At 38.0% G+C, this 13,504-nt stretch overlaps 1 protein-coding gene across 6 annotated transcripts in view; it reads left to right on the forward strand.

Moving 5' to 3' along the window:
* Window positions 1-13,504, forward strand: part of ZNF644 (zinc finger protein 644) — a 51,991-nt gene that overhangs the window by 759 nt on the left and 37,728 nt on the right. For 2 of the 6 annotated variants that reach the window (XM_048313460.1, XM_048313462.1), the window contains exon 2: window positions 5,383-5,519. The exons of the other annotated variants lie outside the window; for them this stretch is intronic. The gene's annotated coding sequence lies outside the window, so the exon portion shown is untranslated. The remainder of the gene's footprint in view (window positions 1-5,382; window positions 5,520-13,504) is intronic. 6 annotated transcript variants of the gene reach the window in all.

Below are 13,504 nucleotides of genomic sequence, written 5' to 3' on the forward strand. Positions count from 1 at the left end.
TGCTGTCGCTCGAGGGTGGCCGGGGTCACCCTGGGGGCCCCGCAGGCGTCCGTGCCCTACCGCCGCCCGCCCCGGCGGGTCCCGCAGGGCCGCCTGCGCCCCGCCGCGCGTCTCCCGGGTGCGGGTCCCTCCCACACTGCCTCCCTGTGCTGGTGGCCAGTCCGGGAAAGGTTGTGCTGCCGTCCTAGGACAGGGGGAGCGTGCGCTCCTCCCCCTCCCCTTCGTTCCTTTCCTGCTTGGCGTGCAGCGGAGGAGCTCTGAAACGCCCGGTGTCGGTACCAAGGGCTGGCGAGTCCCCGGCACGCCGCGGCGCTGGCCCGTGTGCCCTCCGGGAGCGGTAGTAGAGCTCCCGGCGCAGAAGTGGTTTACAACAGCAGGTAAAAGTTACCAGTTCAGGTATCAAAGTCGTGTGTTCGGGCTGCCAGCAGCTTCAGGATCTGACGGTTTCTCTCACAAAGTTTGTGTTACCAGGTTGCAGTGATGAGCATCATCTTGACAAATGTAACTTGCGTGAAATGTGGAAAGTTTTTTTTTTTCTTATGGCTTGTGTGTAATCTTCAGCCTATTGGAAATAGTTCTGTTGTGGTCTGTAAACTGACAAGTCACAGTGGTAATGGAAAACAAGTATGATCTATCAAAACAGGTTTCCATCAGTGCTGTACCGCTCTAGCCCTTTAGGCACAACTTCATTTGCACTGATATTCTGATTCCTGCCCCCCTTTCTAGCACATAATTTAATTATGAAGACTGTGTCGTGGAACTTCGCTTTCAAACGCATATGAGGAATAAATGTGCACCAGATTTTAGAGTAAGAAGTAATTTCATGTTGTATAGAGTAATGAATTAACACCTGGGACAAACACTCGTAAGAGGCTGATAAGCATTTGTGGAATTCAGTTATAGACTGTTATCTCTTACTGACTTTTTTTTAATACAAGTTGCAACATAATTTTTTGATTCAAATTAGGAAACAAATTTTAAAGAGAAGATTCTTCACAGTGGAGGGTGAAGTGCTTCAGAATTTTGGTAACTTAATGTGATTCTTCTGTATAGGATTCTTTACTACCTGACTTGTGCAAGGTTGGTGATTTGAGGACAGAATAAATGGACCAATTAGACAATGCAAAGTAAATCTGGGGAATCTTTTAGTGGGTCACTTAGGTGCAGAGAAAATGCAGCAATTTTCTTATTGGAGAGGAGTTAAAGCAGAGTGCATGAAAGAGCAGCACAGTGTGTCAATCCTGTTACACTGACTTAGAGTCAGAGCTGATGTTGCAAACCTGTCTAATGCAACTGCAGAGGGATATGGTGCAGAGTTATACAAGAATTACAGTGAGAATTGAAATGAATAATCTTCAAGGTATCTTCTTAGAATAGTTTCTTCTGGTGTCTAGTATTCATTGCAACAGATTTCTTTTTTACTGAAAAGACATACCCAAGGAACAGGAATCTTGTAGAGGAAAAAACCTGTAATGTCGGCAAAGAGACTTGACTTTCTTTTTATACTTTTTTTGTTTTCTTTTGCTCAGTCTGTATGATTTTTGGTCTTTTTAATTTAAAAAAGTCCTGGGCAAGTATCACTGTAAAAAAGTCCCAAAAACCAACCAAACAACCAAGGGTGTACTGTTTTGTTTGGGTTTTTTTTTTTCCCAGAAGTTTCATGAAGTCTAGTGTCTGATTTATACTTAGTAGCACTAGGAGGAATATGTCTAGGAAAGTATGAAAGTTCTTAAGTGAAGGCAAAAAGGGAGTTGAAATCTCAACATGTGGCCTAGCTAGTAGGAGAAAAAAGCACTGACCACTTAGAGCATCTTTTTGAGGTTATTTAGTACAGAAAAGATTGATTGGAGTATCAGCAGCTGAATAAACAGGATATTAAACAAGAATGGCAATGCCTTAGACATTAAAATAACTGAATTTCATATGGACACTGAAGTCAAGGGTTGTTAGTGGAATTTCTTGAGCAATAGTTTGTGCTTACACTTGCAAGTATTAGAACAGCCTACTACTGTGTATACTTTTTAAATTCAAGCCTTTTCAGGTCACTTATGGAGGAAATTGAACTGAAAAAGGAGTAAAATTCTCAATAGTAATAAAACATACGCATGCTCACACACAGTTACTAGTTTCAAACACTTTCAGACTTCCAACCACCTTGCAAAAGATCTAAGAACTTAAAACTGGAGAAAATACAGAATAGTTATGTGACTTGCTCTGCAGCTTCGCCTGAAGTTGGTTTGAATTAAAGATTTTTGAACAGCTGCTGATTCACTGTGTCAGTAACACTGTCCTCATATTTTTACATTTTCAAGCAACTTTTTATCTTCAGCAAAGTTCAAGTGATGTGACTGTCAGAGGCCTGCCTTAAGGTACTTGTTTTGTTCCCTCTGTTCTTTTAGTAAGAAACATTGCTCTAATATTAGTTACTACAAGCCACATTCAGTTCGTTTCCGTTGTGCTCTGGATTGCAGAGCACTATGTATTATGTATCCAGAGACTGGGAAATGACAATAAAATTAAACAATGTTGTACTCACTTAAATTGATTTTGAGACTGGGTAAACTTGGTATAATCTCCAAAACTGGGTTTGTTCAGATGAAAGTAATGTCCACCCTACTTCAGAGCATAAAAGAATTCCTAGTGAAATAAACCAAAACACGTCTGTTTTCTCTGAAAATATATTCATTGGTCTTCTTGAGCACTCTGCCTGTAACCCAAATCTGTAAGCTGATTTTGATAATTAACATTTTTATTTGCTGCATAATTTTTTTTTCCAATGTAGATGCAAACTTCCTATTTGTAGTGCATAATGAGCTTACGTTACCTGTGGAAATTGTGGTTGTTGGTCATTCTGGCTGATGTACATAAAGTTACTGTCAGACTGAGTTAAAGGGTTTCATAAGTTTGTAGTATCATGAAAAAATATCCTTTTTATGCCTGATTAACAAAAAAAATCAGAAGACCCCAAACAAAAAGCTCACATAAATGTTAATGCCTGTATACATTGTGTCCCTTAGATCAATTAATAGGAACCTTTCATGCAAGCAGTAATGGTAGAAGGCATGCCCACATTGTTCACAGATTTGTAGAAAAGCTCTTTAAGCACAAGGATGAGAAATGGCCATGTAAAACCAGATGGAAATACCGTGCACCTCTAACAGTGCAGTAATCCTATGGGATGTAATTTGATGCTCAAATCACAGTTCTCCATCAAGAAAGAGCATGTAATGACTTTGCATAAACTTCTAATGTGTGTTGTTTTCAAAATTTGAAAAAGCATGATAGTCAGGCTATGTTACTTACCTAGTCTGCAATTCAGTGTCATGTAGTGAATATTTCATCTTGGTACAAAGTCTACCCAGAATCCATAGGATTTACCCATAGTGGTAGAGGAGAAGGAGAGCAAGCTTTTTAAAATTTCATAATGAAATTTATTATAACATAATTACATATGAAATAATAATTAAGAAATAAAACAATTTTTAAAAATATGCAGTTGTGCTGCCTTTCTGTCACTGTTCAACTGTACACAGCAGCTGTTAGGTTGACAAAATGTTGCAGCCGTGTCCTTACATTGCCAGTGAGGTTAAATGGGGGAAGACAGTGGCTTAACAGTGCGTATGCATGTTTTGGTTACACTAAATAGTAACTGATATAATACTTTCGAGCAAACTTGGGAATACAGAGAAGTCTCACTCCAGTAGAAGTAATTGTAATGCGCTTGGTATGGGAACTGATGGTTCATACTTAATCCAGATACTGGAAATGGAATTCTCTAGCTGATGTTTATTGATTGATATTGAGTGCTTTGTCTTACAAATAGTTAAGTGGTTTAAGGATGATAGGCTATTTAGTAATTCAGTATTTCTTGAAACTTAATCCAGTTTATGCGAAGTTCATGCTCAAATCAGAATAAAGGTCACATTGCTGGGTTTGGGAATATTTCAGGCCTATTGTTAGTGTGTTGTAACTTTTCAGTATGCTGAACACTACAAGTTAGATACTTATACTTAATTGGACTTTTTTTTTTTTTCATAAAGGGACATTATTTTGTGAGTATTTGAATGATTGTATTTTTTGCTTGCCATAAATGACTGCTTGATAATCTTCATCTTTACAAAGTAGTAGAGCAGGAAAACAGGATGGGAGGAATTGCAGGTACCTTATTGATAGGTCCAATTATAGCTGAAGACGTGAATTGAGATCATTGTACCTTCCCTGTTCTCTGGACCAGCTGTTAACACCCACTTGTAAAAATATTTTCCACAGCAAAGTATCTCTTCTGTAATTTACCTTTATTTACAGGCTTTTGCCTGATGCATCCATTTTTAGTTTGAGTGAAAGACAAGGAATTCCTTAGCAGCTGTAATCATTGAAATGTAGTAATGAGTCCCTTCTGCTTCCCTTTTCACAGAATAATAATTTGGTAGATTGATAGCATTGAGTTGTGCTTTATCCCATCTACTTTCCCAGTGTGGCTCTTTGGTAGGGTCTGGGGTGGGCTTTCCAAAAAGGCATACAAAAGGAGGTCAGGTGGCTGCTTTTGAAAAACTGATCCTAATATCTGCCCACAAAGTGTGGCAGCTCTGAAGCTGCTCCTTGCTGCTGCTGGTAGGAAGTGGCTAGTGTGTGTTACCTGCCTGGCTGCAGTCAATGGGTGGTGGTTATGGTTTAGGGTTTTCATCGGTTTGGTTGGGGTATTTTTTTGTTTTGCTGCTCTTCAGTGAGTGTTCTGGCTAAAAGGTTTTTTTATTCTATTTTAGCTTCAGTTTTTATCTTCTGGAGTGATTGTCCTCTGTATATTTCTCCTGTTTGCTTCTGCTTCTGCTCAGCTCTCCTGGGAGCACTATGTGATATAATTTTTGATGATTACTTTTGGAAAGCCCTTAATGTTCATAATGTTTGTTGCTGATACCTTTCTTCATCTTCAGATGTGGGCATATACAACAGTTTTGTGACTGTAGAGTTTTGGGAACTGTCTCTTATGTTAATTTAGTTTTCTGGATTTATCTTCTTCAGTCAGAAGAGTTTGGAGGTTTATAGAATTTGTATCCTAAAATTAGGCTCCCAACAACCAAAACAGTGGTTGTAGTTTATTGTATTTATTATTACATTTATACTTACGTAGGTTATTGTATTTATGCATATAAGAATATTGTGTGTTTTTATGAATGTTTTTAGGAGCCTTCACCAAAGACACTGGATTCTATGTTCTCCCCTGTGATAATGGGTAGGGAGGGCAGAGAAGGGGAGTATTTTTTTCCAACAGCTGTATTTTTGTTGTTACTGCTAAGTTGGCTCAGTATTAGAAACAATATTTTCAACAGAGAACAGGCTCTGCCTGCAAAATTCCAATATAAATAACTTTTTTTCTTCACACAGAAGTTCTGGGTTTCTTGTTTTAATACCGTGGCTATGAGTGTATCTTCTGTGAGAAAGTCTTGATTGCGTGTGCTGTCACAGGGAGTGGGAAGTGGCAGTTCTGCAGCTGGCTTCTCGCAGTTCTCTCCCACACTGAAGTGAGTACTCTGCCCTTTTTTGCTTCCTTTTTCTTAACATACTTATTGACATATTGAAATCACCTAATCTTTTCTGTTCTTGGGCAAAACTTTAAAACTGAGAATCTGTGGCATGTAATGAAAATAACTGCACTGTATATGAATTGTAGTGAATATTAGCACTCTGAAGTTACTTTAAAAAAGAGTTTCTCATCTTCTAGGAAGTTAAGAACAAAATAGCAGTTAGAACTCCCTAATCAGGTAGTTATCAGCAAAAAAATACGTTATGACAGTTTTTTTGCTGGGGTAAAAGGGGGAAGGTAAGTTGTGGGGGAATTACGATGGTGAATTACCCTAGATAAGCTGCAGTGAAAAAATTGGAGGGGTTTGGAGCAGTTACAGAATGGGAGGGAGTAGAGCTTGCATGTCTGGAATGCAAGTTGAGCTGAAGTGCTGCAGAAACTGAGGTGGAAAGTTGGCTTGTGTTGTTACATAAACCAAAGATAGTAGGTACTGTCCATAGTCTTTTTAGATCTTTGCTTTGGGGAAACCTTTGAAGGTTTGTTTTGTCTGACTTGTTTTCTTATAAAAGTGGTTTCGGACAGTGATTGTTTTTTTCTGTGTCCTTGTACTGTGTTGGACAAAAGTAACTTGAGTGATGAAAAGCAGTAGACTTGGTAAGCTGCTTTAGCATGGATTCTTACAGACTTCTCCTTTTGTTAGTGTTTTGAAGTAAGGTGGGTACATCACTAGTGTTCCGTGCCATATTCCCCTAAATGCCAAGCCCTTGATCCCCAACTTTCGAGGTGGTGAGACTTGCTGATGAAGTTCATTGTGATTGTCACTGCTGTGCATGTGGCTGAAAGAGCTGGTGGATGAGAGATGTTTCTTCTCTGGCATCTGTGAGATTGGGAGAGGAAGAGAAACAGCTTGTCCAGAAAAAAATTGTTCTCCAGGTATCTGTCTCTATCACAATCGTAAGACTGCTGTTGCTTTTCAATGTTTTACCAACAGTAGTGAGCACTAGAAGGCATAAGGTATTTTTGCATAAAGGAGAGTGCAAAAAATGGAAATGATGCTTGGGAGAAGCCATTCAGGTTCCTATAGAACTGAAACGTCACGGTGTTTCTAAAAATACTGTGCGGGTACTGTGGTAATTCATTTTTAGAAATCTCTTTTAGACAGTAAAAACAACTTCTGAATTTGCCTTCTGTTTTTCAGTCCAGTGAAGTACTACCAGAGATGAGCAGAGATGATGACTTGTCTAGCAAGGAGTTATGTCAAGAGCAAACAAGCGGTTGTGTTTCTTTGTATATCTTTATAGATATTTATCAACATTTGTATATAGACAAACAGTTAAAAGTTGGAATATTGTATTATGGAAGATCATACAAAGTTCTAAATGAAGGCAATATGTAGGACAATGTACTGACATTCAGTAAAACTGAAGGCATCCAGGTTCTGTAGTCTCTTCAGAAGTTCAGCTATGTCCATTAAGAAATCAGAGAGATGAGTTGATAGTTTTGCATAAGAAGTACTTCAGTATTGCAGCAGGACCTTTCTTCTTCTCATTTGGAGCTTTAATGATGAGTTAGTTTTTGAGTTTTGGTTGTTTTGGGGGTTTTTTTTTTTCTTGTGGAGCCACTTTGAGAAAAGTAGGTTTATTTGACTTCTGCAAGGTGATTACTTCAATCTTGAGGATATTGGGTGCTGTTTTAAATAAAGTTCTATTTAATATATTTCTAGTAACTTGGCTTTAAGTCTGTCTAGTAGGCTGGTCCTGAAGCATGCTAATGCATACTATTTGCAAAGGATGTAAATATATAAAGGAGGGAGGATTAATTAGTGATCATCTGTGTTGTGGTTTCCATGATCTTCTTTAAACAAAGTTTTCTTCCAACTTAGTGATATTGATACTAGGAGCTAGAGTGCTTTTGTCCAAAGTAATATCTCTGTGATTCCACTTTCATTCTGACAAACAGTTTTACCTTAACTTTCCTTCCATTTTTAAAAATAATTTTCCAGAATGCCATTTTCAGCAGGAAAGGGTGCTCTGGTTTTTACATGCTGGAGGCTGTCCTCTTTCTTCATGTTTTCTGTCACTGTAGGTTCATTAGCATTTCTTCCTTTCCTTAAAGGAGATTTTAGCATTCAGAAATAAAAACCAAACCTGCATGATGTTAAATTGGCAGCTATTTGAAAGAATGCAAAATTGTTAAACTTACCAATACTTTTCCCCAGGATAGTCCTATTAGTGTAAAAAACCCACCTTAGTCATCCTCCCCCTCCAGTCCCCCCAATCCTGACCAGAAAACAAAAAAAAACCACCTCCACCTCAAAACTCCCTTGGCTTTTTAAGACTAAAGTACAAATCTGAGTGGTTTATGGCTGCCTATACCTCATAAAAAATGAAAGATACAAATATCACTGTTTTTCTCTAAATATTGTGAATTCCAAACAGTTGTCTGGTAGGCCAAAATATCATCAAGAGCTTTGGTTAGGATATTCTGAAGGCTTAATTTTGGAGAAGTTGACCTGTTCTTTAACTTCCTTTGTTTTCTGTTTTATTTGTTCTCAGAATTTCTTTAGTTTTGTGAATCTGAGCATAAAGACAGGTTATTTCTTAAATTTGTAATAATACCTTACGTATTTCTGTACTTTTATTAGAGTTCTGCAGAGTCATTCGTAGCTCTTGTTTTCTCAGAAGCTGTTGAAGTTGATTAAGTAGGTATTGAATAAGTTCTGAACCTTTTTATCAGAATTGCATTAATTTAGTGTGCTTCTATATGTTGTCCTTGAACTTAAGGAAAAGTTACTCTTGCTCCTTTTATCCATTTAAACCACAAGATTTCATATTCATACGTATTCTCTCAACATTTAAGTGTTGGTTATATTTTCTTTAGTGTTCCAGTGGAAAACAAGCATGAGGTAACTGGAGCTAACCTTAAAAAATCTAACTTGTATGCTTACAAAATTCCCAATAATGAGGAAAAATAGTAGCGCTGGGGCCAGTCAGTAGGCAAATAGTCAGCTGAATTTATGGGCCCAAAAGTAGGCACAGAACCTCTGTTGATGTAGAGCACTAAGTTTTTGGGACATATTAGTCAATATCATTGTGAATTTATGAAGCCTTCAAACAAGGTGTTCAGGGAGTTTTTATTTTAACTATGAATGTCCAAGACAATGGCAAAGTTTCCTTTATCTTTGGTGCTCACTTCCGTTTGTTTTAAGAAGCTTTGTTATTACTGCAAATAAACGTAAGCTTTATACTTGCTTAACAGCAAGAAAATATTTCTGTCTTGGGGTTATGTCCTTTTTAGGGTGGGAAACATACAGGTTTCTTTGCTTCAGTTAAAAAACTGAAACGCTCTGAAACAGAGTAATGATGTGAATGACTTGTGCCATTTATACTCTGATTTTATGCAGTCTTAGCCCATGCAGATCCAGTTCTTTCGTGCTGTCTTAGTAATCCAGTGTAAAGCATATGAAACGGGCTTAGAGTGTCTTGTCTCTTCTGTTATTGAGTTACTTTTGCAAATTTTGTTGGGAAACCTGTTTTGGTTAGGAAAACTAACAAATCAAGTGTATATGGATTCTTTAGCTCCAACCAGATGAGATGCCCAAGGACAGCCAATGAGCCGGATATGCACAGGTGAGGATAACTGGTGTGGCATGCTGGAAATACCAAGTTTTTCCATTTGCCTTCATGTATTTGGAAGAACTAATTCAAATAGCAAAAGAATCAAAGAGTGAAAGCTTTTGCCTGATTGATAACTAAGCAAAAGGAAGTGAACAAGTCCACAAAACGCTTTGAAAATTTACTATAGGAAACACTCCTGCATGATGACTGTATTAGTAATAAAGCTTGTGGACACTGTCCAATTGCACACAGGGACCCCGAATAGGAGCTTACTAACAAGACATGGATGCTGTGTCTGAGCTGAGCTGCGGTTGTGGTGCTGGTGGTGTGTGACTGGCTCCACTGAGTGTTCACAATGGTAACTGGTGGTCACAAACTACATTTCAGAGAGGGATGTGGAAGCATTTGCTCCAGCTTGCTTGCCAGGTCTGGTAGTATAACCTGAGTTGTAAGATGTGTGTTGTTCCTATTCAAAAAACACTAATGCAGCTATCTGGCATGAAGGTGTAAAATAGAACACAGTTGGCTTAATTAGGTTGCATTGCTACAGCTTATCTAAGGTAGGAAATAGTTTTTACGTATTTCTGTAGGCAATGGACAATGCTGGAAACTTACAGTGTCACCAAACTGAACGTGAACACTGAAAAGCTCGGAGAGGAATGGCTCTAAGGTGGTAGTGTTGACAGCATGTTATAACTTTCCTTCTTCACCAAAACCATTCCTCTGTCACCAAAAAGCAGGCTCCTGCAAAATGAAAGGAAGTCTTTATGTTACTGCTTGAGTATATGTGACTCCTCACAGTGCTCTTTCATAGATTATAAAGATTATAGCTTGTATATCGACCCAATTAGGACTCATTTTGTAGCTTCACTTCAAATCTGATAAGCAGTGGCTAAATCCTATTGTATGAAATAAGTGTCTTTTATTTGGAAAAAAGCTTTTGCTGGAAGAATGGCAGTGCTGGGATTTATCTTTTTATGTGATTGTTTTGGAGTTTATATTATGGGGGGATTGTTTTATATGGTTATATTCTTCATCCTGGAACATTCATTGTAGTCACAGCTTAGTCCTCTGGTAAGGAAGAAGGCTGTTTGGGAGTTAGCAGTGCTGTTTACAGAGGATAAGACTGTTTACTCTGTCCTCTGCTGGAAGGTACTGTCATAGGGATATCAGAATAAAATCTCTGCTGCACCAATTCAGAGTTCATCGTAACCCTACCTTCATTTTAAGTGTAAGCCCTTATATATGAGATATTTCTTAGCACTTGATGAGCAAAGCTTTGCTTATGAAAAGTGTGCATGAAATCTCTAGGAAATTTTTGTTAGATTTTACATTTTCACGGGCACAGAAAATACACTTCCTCTGAGGCTAGGAACGGGAGATTCCCTTTCCTGCCATGGTCAGGAAATGTCAGAAATGCTGTCTAGACAGACAGCAGCAGGCATTAGAGCTCGTGATCCCAGCATAGATACCCTTTCGACTGGAACAAACTTGGAAAGAACTGAATTTGGACTTAGGATTCTGTTTTGGAGGGGGTACTTATATGATAATACCAGTTCACTATTTCCTCCCATTGCTGTTATAAATGTTTATGTAATTCACTTCTGTTCTGTACTGCTTTCTTTCAAACTGTCATGATAACAAGAAAGGGAGATTTTTTTTTTTTTAAAAAAAGGAAAAAAGAAAAGTGTAATTTATCACTAATTTTGAACTGTAGGATTTTAGGCTCAACCTTTTTTAAAATCTACATTGCAGTTTTAATTCAAGAAAGTGTTCCAAGTTTTGTCATTTTTTAAGACTTTAGAAACAGAGAGAAAGACTTGGAAATGAATGTGTACGCTAGTTTGCCTTACAGCGTAGAAAATTCAGAGATATTCAGAATAAGTCTATTAAGAAATTGGTTTTGGCTCCAGCACTCGCTTTGATGTCGTAATCTGCGATCTGCGAAGGGTTCAGTGGCTGCTGTCGGTGCTGTGACCGAGGCGCAGCCTGCGGCTTGGTGATCCTGTATTGGGCTGTGTGTTCTTAGCGCCTGCAGGTGGAAATAATGAACTGCAGCGCTGCTCTCCCCTTAAAGTATCCTTGAGTAGCAAACTGTTCAGTCTCCTAAACGTGGGGGTTGGTCGTTTGGGGCTTTTTAAAACGGGAGCTGCCATGTTGTTGTATTTCCATTAGTGTAAATATAAATTGAGTCGAGTGCAGCGCTAGAGAATACTGATAGGTGAGTACAGTGGACTGAAGACGGTCTGGAGGGAGGCATCTGAAGAGTGTAGCCAGAGAAAACTGCTGAGCAGTTCACTGCCTTTGGGTTTATACAGAGTTTGCAGGAAGGACTGTTGGCTATGAAACAGTGTTAAAGCTGGAAAGAAAATGGCTACCAGAAATCATTGTTGCTACAGTAACAACATGGCGTGATTATTAATGTGCTGATTTAACTACTGTTAAAAATGTTGTGTGAGATATGGCCTTGAAGTAAAAGTGTCCTTAAAGGGAACAGATGTTTTAATCTATTTAGATATTAATGGATATGATCAGGCATTCTTGTTTTAGAATGCCAGTCTATTTAGTGGATAAAGTCATTTCTATTAAATATTTTTTAAAACCTCATTATTGCCTTCTCTACACTAAAAAATTAGTTAACGGTTTTAAATTTTATTAATAAACATAATGTCCCTATAAAACAACTTGCGAGGAAAAAAACAGTACAGAGATACTATTTCACAAAATATGTTGTGTCTGATAACATAATTCTGACTTTTCTGAAATGAAGCCCTGAGTGTTTTTTCTGCATGGAGCAAAGCTTTTTTTTTTTTGAAGATTTTTTTTATATTTTGAGTTTGAAATAAATATGCCCAGCCTACATCCTATTTGAAGATTTATAAATAAGGATCAAGATATATAAATAAGGGTCAGATTATAGAGTGGAATCTGCTTGGGAAATTGTATTTTATGTCATAAGGATGTAACTGTGTGCATTGTGTAGTAAACTTCTCACAGGTTTTCAAGTAATAGATTGCAGTTACATTGAGGAATTTCAGAGTTACTTTATGCAGTGTGTCAGGATAGGGATATGTCAAGTTCAGTGAATGTGTGAAGAATAATTGATGCATTTCTGTCTCTATCAGGATTGCACAGGTGGCAGATTGATGACAGGTATGGACAGACAATAAACTGTGTCTGCTCTTCATCAAAATCCCATATGTATGGTGTGTTTTATACCTAGAGAAGATGCCATTTTTCTGTACTTTTTTCACCTTTTGGGGTTTTGGTGAAGCTCTGTGTTGGACTTCCTTGACTGAAAAGGCACTGGATTCGTTTACTAGAGGTGGGGCTGGTAAACTATTTACAGGCATGAGTGCCAAATATGCATAAGATAAAACTTTGAAGTTGTAGAAAAATGAGTAGTATGTGAAGACAGATGTTTGAATGTAGATGTAGAATGGTGTTGCTTAGTGGTGCACAAAAGGGGATGCACTAATTTGATGGATACAATCTTAGCTTAAACTTTTTTTTGCTGTTATGCTTAACTTGGCCTGCTTCATGTTTTTATTAAAATTCTGTAGTTCTGGAGAAAGGAGAGGACAACACTGAAAATGTCTAACATGACAGTTTGGTATTTTAAAAACAAGCTTTGAAATATAAGAGGCTGTTTTCTTAAAATGAGCTGCCTCAGATGTTTCTAAAACCTTGCTGCTTTTTTTGTTTTTTAAAGACAGAAAAAGCATGGTTTTTAATTAAGGCTTTTGGTTCCTTAGAAAGCACTTCAGTGATCAAGCTTTCCTGGTTTGTATTTTCAGTTACGTTTCAGCTGAGAAATGGGAGGTGCAAACTTGGACTAAAATTTTTAAAGGAACCATAATCAAATTTTTTATGAGGTAGGGAAGATTTCATGTAACTGTTTCCTGGAATGCTTTTATACAGTGCCTATAGAGTATGTCACTGTATTTTGAGGTGCTCTGTGTAAAGTGTACATGATGATTTTGTGAAGGAATATATATATATATATAAATGCAGACGGGGCACAAAGTGATTGTATAACTGGAAGGTTAGGGGCAGTTCCTGTACAGGCAATGTATTGGCAAGATTTTGCTGACAACATAATGAGTGCAGAAGTGTTCAGAGTCAAGGGTGATGCCAAGGATGTGTATAGTGCCATTAGTAGTTCGGAGTGGAGAGATGATGTCATTCTGTGCTTTAAGCTTTCCCTATTTGAGAAAAGCTGTTACTTAAGGTATATAAGTGCAGCAAATGAAGAGCTAGTTCGTGTGGTCAAGATGAATAGGCTGAAGAGTGACTGAAAATGTTTGGATGTTTATTATGCGAGTGGTAGGTTGAGCTGTAGTTTAAACGGATAGGGAAATTGTAA

Source organism: Corvus hawaiiensis, chromosome 9, assembly GCF_020740725.1.
Source record: "Corvus hawaiiensis isolate bCorHaw1 chromosome 9, bCorHaw1.pri.cur, whole genome shotgun sequence".
Lineage (NCBI taxonomy): Eukaryota > Metazoa > Chordata > Aves > Passeriformes > Corvidae > Corvus > Corvus hawaiiensis.